Here is an 8,564-nt window from a genome sequence, read left to right as displayed (position 1 = left end):
CATTTTATTAAAATCCTTTTACTTTCAACCTTTGCATCCAGTATGTTTAGGTGTGTCTTTTGTAAACAGCATATATCTGTCAATATTTACTTTTTTAAAACTGGCTTACTTAGTTTGTTTACTTTTGTATAATAACTGATGTGTGTTTCTGTTCCTACCTCTTTATGTTATTATACTTTGTTATTATGTTTGTTCTCACTATTTCTACACCTCATTTTAATCACCCAAAAGACAAGAACTTCATGTCCCCTCAGACATTCCTTGGCCTGTTTTCCTACCCCCAATTCTCGGGTTAATATCATGTAAACCTTTGGTGGTCATAGCCATTTGTAAAGACCACAGACAGTATCAAAATGTCGGATCCTCTTTTCTTCATACTGTTTCTTGCAGCATTTTCTTGATGGGTCTGTTTCATGTAAATGCTTCATAGAAAACTTTTGTGATCACAAAAAACTTTTGTGATTAGCATGGCAAGTGTCCAAAGCCTGTGGTACCTAAATATATATATATTAATGACCTTACATTGAAGTGATAACTTGTTAGAATATAAAATTCGAATATAAAATTCTATGTACTAAGTTTTTCTTTAGTACCTTTAGAATACTACTCTACCCTCTGTAGTAATCTGATTTTTATTCTTTTGTATTCTTCTCCATAAATAAATTTTTCTCCATGTATAAAACTATGTATATGTAGTTTTCAGTTTCCTTTTTTAAAAATTACACTATAAAATATGGATGTTTTCCTTATTCTCTTTGTTAGCACTTTATGTGTCTTTTCAATCTCAAAACTGATGGGTTTCTTTAAATTATTTTTTGGAACATATTTCAATTAGTCCTTCAAATATTTCTTTAAATATGTCCTCCTGCCCATTTCAGACTCTCTTCTCTTTCTCTGGAACTTCTGTTTAGAAGTACAACTTCTATCAGCCACATCTCATTACTTTTCTTTTATATAGCTTTTTTATATCTTTGCCCTTTGCTGTCTTCTGGGAGATTTTTCCAAAGTGCTCCTCTAATTTGCTAATACATTCCTCAGAATCATTCTGGATTTTTTTTTTACATTGATGTGTGCTTTATAAAATGTGTAGTTGTGAAAATATCAAATATTATTTTTTGGTTCTCATTTGTGCTTTCTTATTCTTATGGCCAGTACCATTACTTATCTCATGTTTGGTGCTGACCAGGCTACATTTAAATTCTTGGCCTATTTGTTCTTAGAGTTCTGCTTCTTATAGAAACTGTAACAGTATGTTTTTCTTTTAAAGTGCTCCTGAAAATCTTGTTATTTAGGTTGGTGAACAACATTTTGTTCTGAATGTATACACCAGTATGTCAGGAAAGACTCCTCAAAGCAGGAGCTCAGTGGGCTCAGGAGGGATGGATGTGCTGTGGGTGGAGACCCCTAACCCCCAAACCATGGATCAACTGGTGCTGTGGCCTCAAACTACCTCTCCAGGCTCCAGGTATTCAGTCTCACTGGCTTCACCCACTCCATCTCTCCAAGAAGTGTTAGGCCTGCAACATGCCCAAGATTATAGTCTCTCATCCTAGGGATGGTAGAGGGAGTTGGAAGAGTAGGGAGCGGGCGATGCGTTGCCCCAAGTCAGTCCTTACTTATTTTTCTCAGTTCCTGTGAAGCACAGGACTTCTGCATGGCCTGAGTTTCCTTCAAAAGTCCTTTAAGGAAAGCTCTAAGTTTCTAAAATGTCCAGGCAGCCTCTATCTGTACCAAGGCAATAGCAAGGCCATCAAAAGCAGAACTCTGTCACTTCCTTCCTATCTCCCAGCATCACCACTACCTCACCTACCTCCTACACTGGCCAAAGATGATTCCCCACCTGAACCCTATCCCTATGCTCCCCCAAGCCTGAGGGTTCTCAGGATTTAGTTCTTTGTGTTTTTCTTATCATTCCTCCCTGGTTCAAACTTATGAGCAGATGTAGCAAAATCAGCATTGTGGTAGAAACTGTAAACTGATCACTGCACAGTTGCTTAGCGTATCCAAACTAAAGGTTTTCCTTTATATACAATTACCATCGATCACTTCCTCCCTAGTTATCTGATATTAGCAGAAGAGGGTGAATCAGGTAGGTCACAGAAGCCCAGTCCTTATTCTTCTCAGCAGAGGAAAGGAATAATAACTCTTTAATTATAAAAACAAACTTTGAAGAGCTATTTGATCAAGGTGTTGGAAACATGCATTTGAAATGACTCAGTGTTTGCCCAGCAAAACTTTAAGAACTTATTATTATGTTAGGACATTTAACTTTCTTTCTGGGCTAGAGTTGTGGCTCAGTGGTAGCATGCTTGACTTGCATGCGTGGGGCACTGGGTTCAATCCTCAGCACCACATAACTTCCTTTCCCTAAATACTTATCTGGTACATAAACTAATTTCAAAGGATTTTTTTTTTAACAAGGCAGATGTTCAGAGGATATTTAACACTACAGGTCTGCAACTTGGGGATACCTGAGTGTCTCCAGATTAGGAAGGGCAGTGGAGTCCATGGTAACTCATAAGAGAAACAACAGAGTAAGAGGTAGAGAAAACTGTGGGCAATAATGAGAGAGGTGGAACCAAAACCAGAACAGGGGGTTAGAGAAGACAGGGAAACCAATCTTTCATGAAGAAGAGCCAAAAGTGTCTAGTGCCTTAGTCAAGACAAATATTGACAAGAACAAAATGTTCTTGATTTGGGGGAACAAAGAGATTGTAGAATTCAGAGTGTGGGATGCAGACAGCAAAACTGAATTAGGGGAGAATTGATAATGAGAATGAGCAGCAAGAGTGGGCAACTGTTCTAAAAAGTTTGGTTGTAAAGTGGAGTGGTCCGTGGAGGAAATGGGAAGGGCCCTTAGATACTAAAGAATGGAGCACAATCAGATGGCTAAGTCAATAGTTCTCAACCAGGAGCACAAAGTAATGCCACCTGGGAAGCTGCTAAAAAAATGCTATTAAAAAATGCATATGCCAGACCCTGCCTGTGACTACTCTGATTTAATAGGTTTGGAGTGAGGCCCAGCATTTGCACTTTTTTTGGAAGCCCCCTAGGGGATTCTAATGCACAGCCAGATTTGGAGTTAATGGTCTGAAAAAGGACGGAGGAGAAGAGAGACAGAAAAAAAAAAAAAAGGAAAAATGATAATCATTGGAATTAAGGGGCTCAAGCAGGGGTAGAAAACTTGGTCTTAACAGGAAAGAGAAAAAGATGGAGTCCGAGATATGGAGGGAAATCAAGGAGTTCCCATCTCACAGCCTGTGGGGGTTGTGTGTGGTGTGTAAAGTGGGAAGAAAAACTGTCTGCTGAGAGCACAGGGAGAGGAGGGTAAAAAAAAGTAGAGGAAGGTAGGATGGTTGCTGTAACAGGAGCCTGAAACCGAATTTCTGACATTGCTGGGGACCCATTTGAGGCTGTAGTGGAGACTGTTCTACATGATGAGGTAAGTCTGGCAGTAGGCAGATCAAAGGTCTGAGCGGGTAGGCGAGAGGAACAGCTGCAGTAATGGCGGCTCATGACTGGGAAACAGGACGCCATGGAATGGTGACTCCAGGGAATTATGTGTGTGGTCGGCTGGATCTGGGCAAAAGAAAGAAGGAAGTGAAGAGGGAACGAGGCTGGAGCAGTCCAAGAGACAGGAAGTAGAAAAGCAAGAGGGGAAGATCATGGGGTCTTAACCAGAGAGCAGGTGTTGGGATTTGAGTCTTCAGATGTGCATAGAGCTAGAGGACAGCCATGCCTGGGTGCAACCAAGGGTGTGTGGCTGACACAGAACAGGAAAAGGTACAACAGAACATCCATGTCATCCCCAAATATGTTAATCAAATTTAACCTATAAAATACTTAGATACAATATATGTGTATATATAATATGAGTATGTGTGTGTATATATATATATATATATATATATATATATATATATATATATATATATATATATAATGAAATTATATATATTCATATGGTGCATGTTTGTGATGATGGTTTTCCTGGTCTTCCCAGCATGCTTTTGAAAACACAAAAGGTAGGAATAAATAAAAATTCCACCTATGTACATACGAATAAAAAGGACTAAATAAGCACAATTTTTCACATCTGTTTGTATATAAAGTATGTTCACACCAATTCTTGAAAAATTGTGCTCTATATGTGTAATAAGAATTGTAATACATTCCACTGCCATGTATTTAAACAATAAAATAAATTAAATATTAAATAAATAAATAAATTTTAAAAAAGGCTAAATGAACATAAACCAAAATATTAATGGTGACATCTTGGTGAATTTTTTTTTTAATCTTTTCTAAAAATTATGCAATGACCAAATAACATTTCTACAATCACAAAAGGCAATGCATTTAACACATAAAAATAAAATGATTTACCAAAAGTAAACTTTGCTTTTTCAGGATATCTTAGTCTTTAAGGAAGTAATATTCTGAACTATGGAACATATTGCAATATATTATATGGAGTACCTAAAGCTATCAGCAATTCTAATGAGTCACTTTCTTTCCGGCTCATTTTAACTATGAGATAGCAATCAGGCCTAATTATTTAGATTTGTAAATATTTACTTTCAAGACAAGTTCCTGATGTTGATAATGTTGACTCACTAAATGCAAGTTGACACTGATATATTACAAGACTTCCTTTTCTGAGGGTTATGTATTGTGTTGAGAGAACTTCATGAAGGAGAACAAGAAGTCAGTCAACATAAGATCTTTGACCCAATTTTAATTTGCAAACTCTTCAACAAACATGCATATATATTCCCTGTTCCATTTTCAACTTTATTTTTCTCCAGAGCACTTACTAACATACCATTTATGCCATGAGCATGTGTAAAATTTGTCATATGCATAAACACACATGCAAGTTCATGTATCTTTGATATATATTAAGTCAGAAATTCAGATTTCCCTGCTCTGTGGTAGGACATCAACTTAGCTATTTTTTTTTTAAAGCTCCCAAGATGATTCTTGTGAGCAACAAGTATTCAATAAAATCAACTCAGTTAAATCCAAATGGAATTTTTTACAGCCTTGCTCCTTTGTTCCATGAATAGCAAGACATTGTCTGGGCTGCTAACATTCCTGAGATCTCATGTCCCAGCCATCCTGAATGTCTGCTACTCAATTCTTTGTTCATCATCAATTGGTGAACCCAGAACCACCTTTCTTCAGTGTCTGCATTTTTGTCTGTCTTTTGGGAAATTCACTAAACACACCAAATAAAATTAGGAAAAAAGAAAAACTCTAAGTTCCTTCGAGTCATAATCAGAGGGTAAACTGTATTTCTTGCAGAATTAAAAAGGCAAGATGAAAGAAATGCCTTCAGTGGAAATTGACACCTGCAACAATTTACAGAAGGATACCTTAAAATGTTTAATGTTGACCATGAAACCACAGCTGGCAAGTTTTGGAGGCGTGTAGTATTGCTGTTCACTAGAAATCACTGAGCGACAGCTGGCAGGGCTTACAAAGGGCTGCTTTAAGGAAGTCCCTCTGGGACCATGAGACAGCAGCTGGCAGGACTGCTAAAGAAAAAAAATCAACTCAGACAACATAGCCATACTTTAAAAAGTCATTTTATCAATCGGCATCATCTTTTGCAAGCTTTTCTTTTGAGATAATTATACAGTTATAGAAAATTGAGAAGATAAGAAAAAGAGGTCCCACGTATCTCCTACTGTTTCCTCCAATCATTGCATCCTGTGTAAACTGTACTACAGTATCAAAATTAGGAAACTGACGTTGGTGCTGTGTGTGTGGTTTATGCCATTTTTTATCATGTATGCATCATATAACCATTGCTGTAATTGAAATGCAGAGTTATCCCATCATTTTTCATTTTCCTAGGATAAATGCTCAAGAAAACAGGCGCAAGATCTACTTGGTGATTGACCATTCATTCACTACGTCCTGTCCCTCTCAGTACCTGGTAATTTCCTTTGCTACTTTTAAAATCTACTTTATGTGATTTCCTCTGAATAATGTTTGCATGAACAATCTTTTTTATTCTTTTACTTTAACCTACCTACATTGTTATATTTGAATTGAATTTCTTATAGATAGCATATAAAGAAATTAATAGATAATTTTTAGAGTAGTTTTAGGTTTACAGGAAAATTGAGAAGTAGAGAACTCCCATCTATCCTCCCTGTCTTACTATCTCCCTATCTGTATTATTAACATCTGGTATTAAGGTGGAACAACTGTTACAATTTACAAACCAATATTGATACTTTAATATTAATTAAAGTCCATTATTTACATTAGCATTCACTGCATGGTGTATGTTTTATGGACTTTGACAAATGTACTATGTCATATATCCACCATTACAAAGTCATAAAAAGAGTGTCATGGCCCTAAAAATCCTGTGTCTTACCTATCCATTCCTCCCTTCCCACCTCAAGCTCCTGGAAACCATGATATTTTCATGATGTCTGTGGAAATTATAATGCAACTAACTATAAAAATATATGCATAAAATTTATTGAAGTTAGCTGAAAAACAACCCAAGTGAGATCAAATTTCACTAAACATAATGAACAGAGCAAATGATTAGTTCTTATTGAATTAATGAAAAAAGCACCATCCTCTTTCAAAGTCATTTTGAATTTGACGTAAGTATTTTTGCTTAACACTTGCCTTTTCATCCATGAATTAACATCTTTCTTTAGCTGTCAGTTGTCTATTTGCCCAGAGTACAGAGCGGTAATCAACTTTCCAAATATGAGATAGAGTTTATTCATTGCCTCTAATTTGTCATGTTTATAGTCACTCTACCTCCAGAAAAGGTGACTTTGCTTTAAGATATGATTTAAATACCTTCTGTTTTTGCTGCTGCTAATATTTAGTCCAAATAAGAATAAAATACATGTTTCATTGTTCAAACTAGGAGCAGTGATATAAATATTGTAGACTCATCTTGAAAATGAAACTTTAATACAAAGGAAAAATCTCAGGAATGATAAAGTTTGCTTATACAATACAAAGCAAAAGGTATTCAGGGAAGTATGTAAATTCTGAATCTTTGGTTTATTAAGAGTGGGTGATATCTACTCTAAGCCTGCTGTTTTCTGAAGCTCAATTTTATCCACAACTTCCTCTTACCAGCTTCCTGTTACCGGCTATAAACCACCATATCACGATAGAATTCAGAGTGTTGGAGGTATCTAATGCTAGCATGGCCCCAGGAGAAGAAATGGATGGAACTGGTGTGACTAGCCAAGTCTACTATGCTGTTCCACCAACCTTCCTCCCCCTTTCCAGTGCCTGCTTTTCCTAAGCAACTCATTAGACAGCACACTTATGCCAGATACCCGTTCATTATATATGTATTCCATAAATATTTATTAAGTACCTACTATGTGCCGCATATGCGTTACATATTAGGAAGACAACAGTGAACAGCATAGAACCCTACTAGCATAGAGTTTATATTCCCATGCTGGGAGATAGATAGTGAATAGACACTTAAGTAGAAAGATGTGTGATAAAATAAAGTCACAGTGATAAACACCATTGAGAAAAGTAAATTGGGATGAGAAAGTAGAGATTGATGGGACAATTAGGTCATAGATGAGTCAGGCTTCTGTGTATAGTGACCTCTGAGAAGAGAACTAAAGAAGAGAAAAAAGAGGCTGTACGGATTTGTGGAAAAATAGGACCTCAGGTAGGTGCAAAGTCCCAGAGGTAGTACATGTTTGTTTAAACCAGAGTGAACAAGCATGAGCGGGCAAGCAATGAAGGAGAGACCATCAGAAGAGAAGCAGGGACTAGGGCATGTATGACCATATGTTTCTGCCTGCCCTGTTAAATTAGCCTCTCCTGTTTGCTACCTATAATACTGTTTTGATTTCTCTTCATAACTTTTACAACTAACAGGATTGTTATGTTATTATATTGGATTAAAGGTTTATTCTAAACCAGATGGAAATCTAATAAAGTCTTTTTATTGTTGACCTAGACTGCCTTTGCTGCCTGTGTTAGTTAGTTTCTTGATCTTGTGACCAAACTATCTGACCAGAATAATTTAGAGGAGGAAAAAATTATGGTTTCAGAGGTGCAGCCCATGGTCAGCTGACTCCATTGCTTTGGGCCCAGGGTGAGGCAAAACATCATGGTGGAAGAGTGTGGCAGAAGAAAACTGTTCAACTCATGGCAACCAAGAAGCAGAGAGAGAGAAAGGGGATAAGATAAAATCCCCAGAGGCACATCCCAGTGACCCACCTCCTCCAGCCACTTGCCTACAGTTACCAGTCAGTCAGTCCATTCAAACTAGGTGGATTGATCAGGTTACAGTTCATGAAGTACAATCATTAATAAACATTCCTGCATTCACCAGGAGCTCATATTCAAACTATAACACTGCCCAACCGTCACTGTGAATGCTATGGAGAGAACGTGGCATGGGGGCACAGTGGACCAGGCCAGAGGCATGGGAAAGTATGAGAAGGAGTAATAGTGGGAGAGGAGATGAGAAGAACTGTGATTTCGAACACAGTTTCAACTTAGAGCAGAAAGAATTTGCTGGTGAATTAAATGAGTGTGGT

The sequence above is a fragment of the Marmota flaviventris genome, chromosome 15, assembly GCF_047511675.1.
Source record: "Marmota flaviventris isolate mMarFla1 chromosome 15, mMarFla1.hap1, whole genome shotgun sequence".
Classification (NCBI taxonomy): domain Eukaryota; kingdom Metazoa; phylum Chordata; class Mammalia; order Rodentia; family Sciuridae; genus Marmota; species Marmota flaviventris.
The sequence above is the reverse complement of the archived record's forward strand: the minus strand, read 5'-3'. Positions refer to the sequence as shown.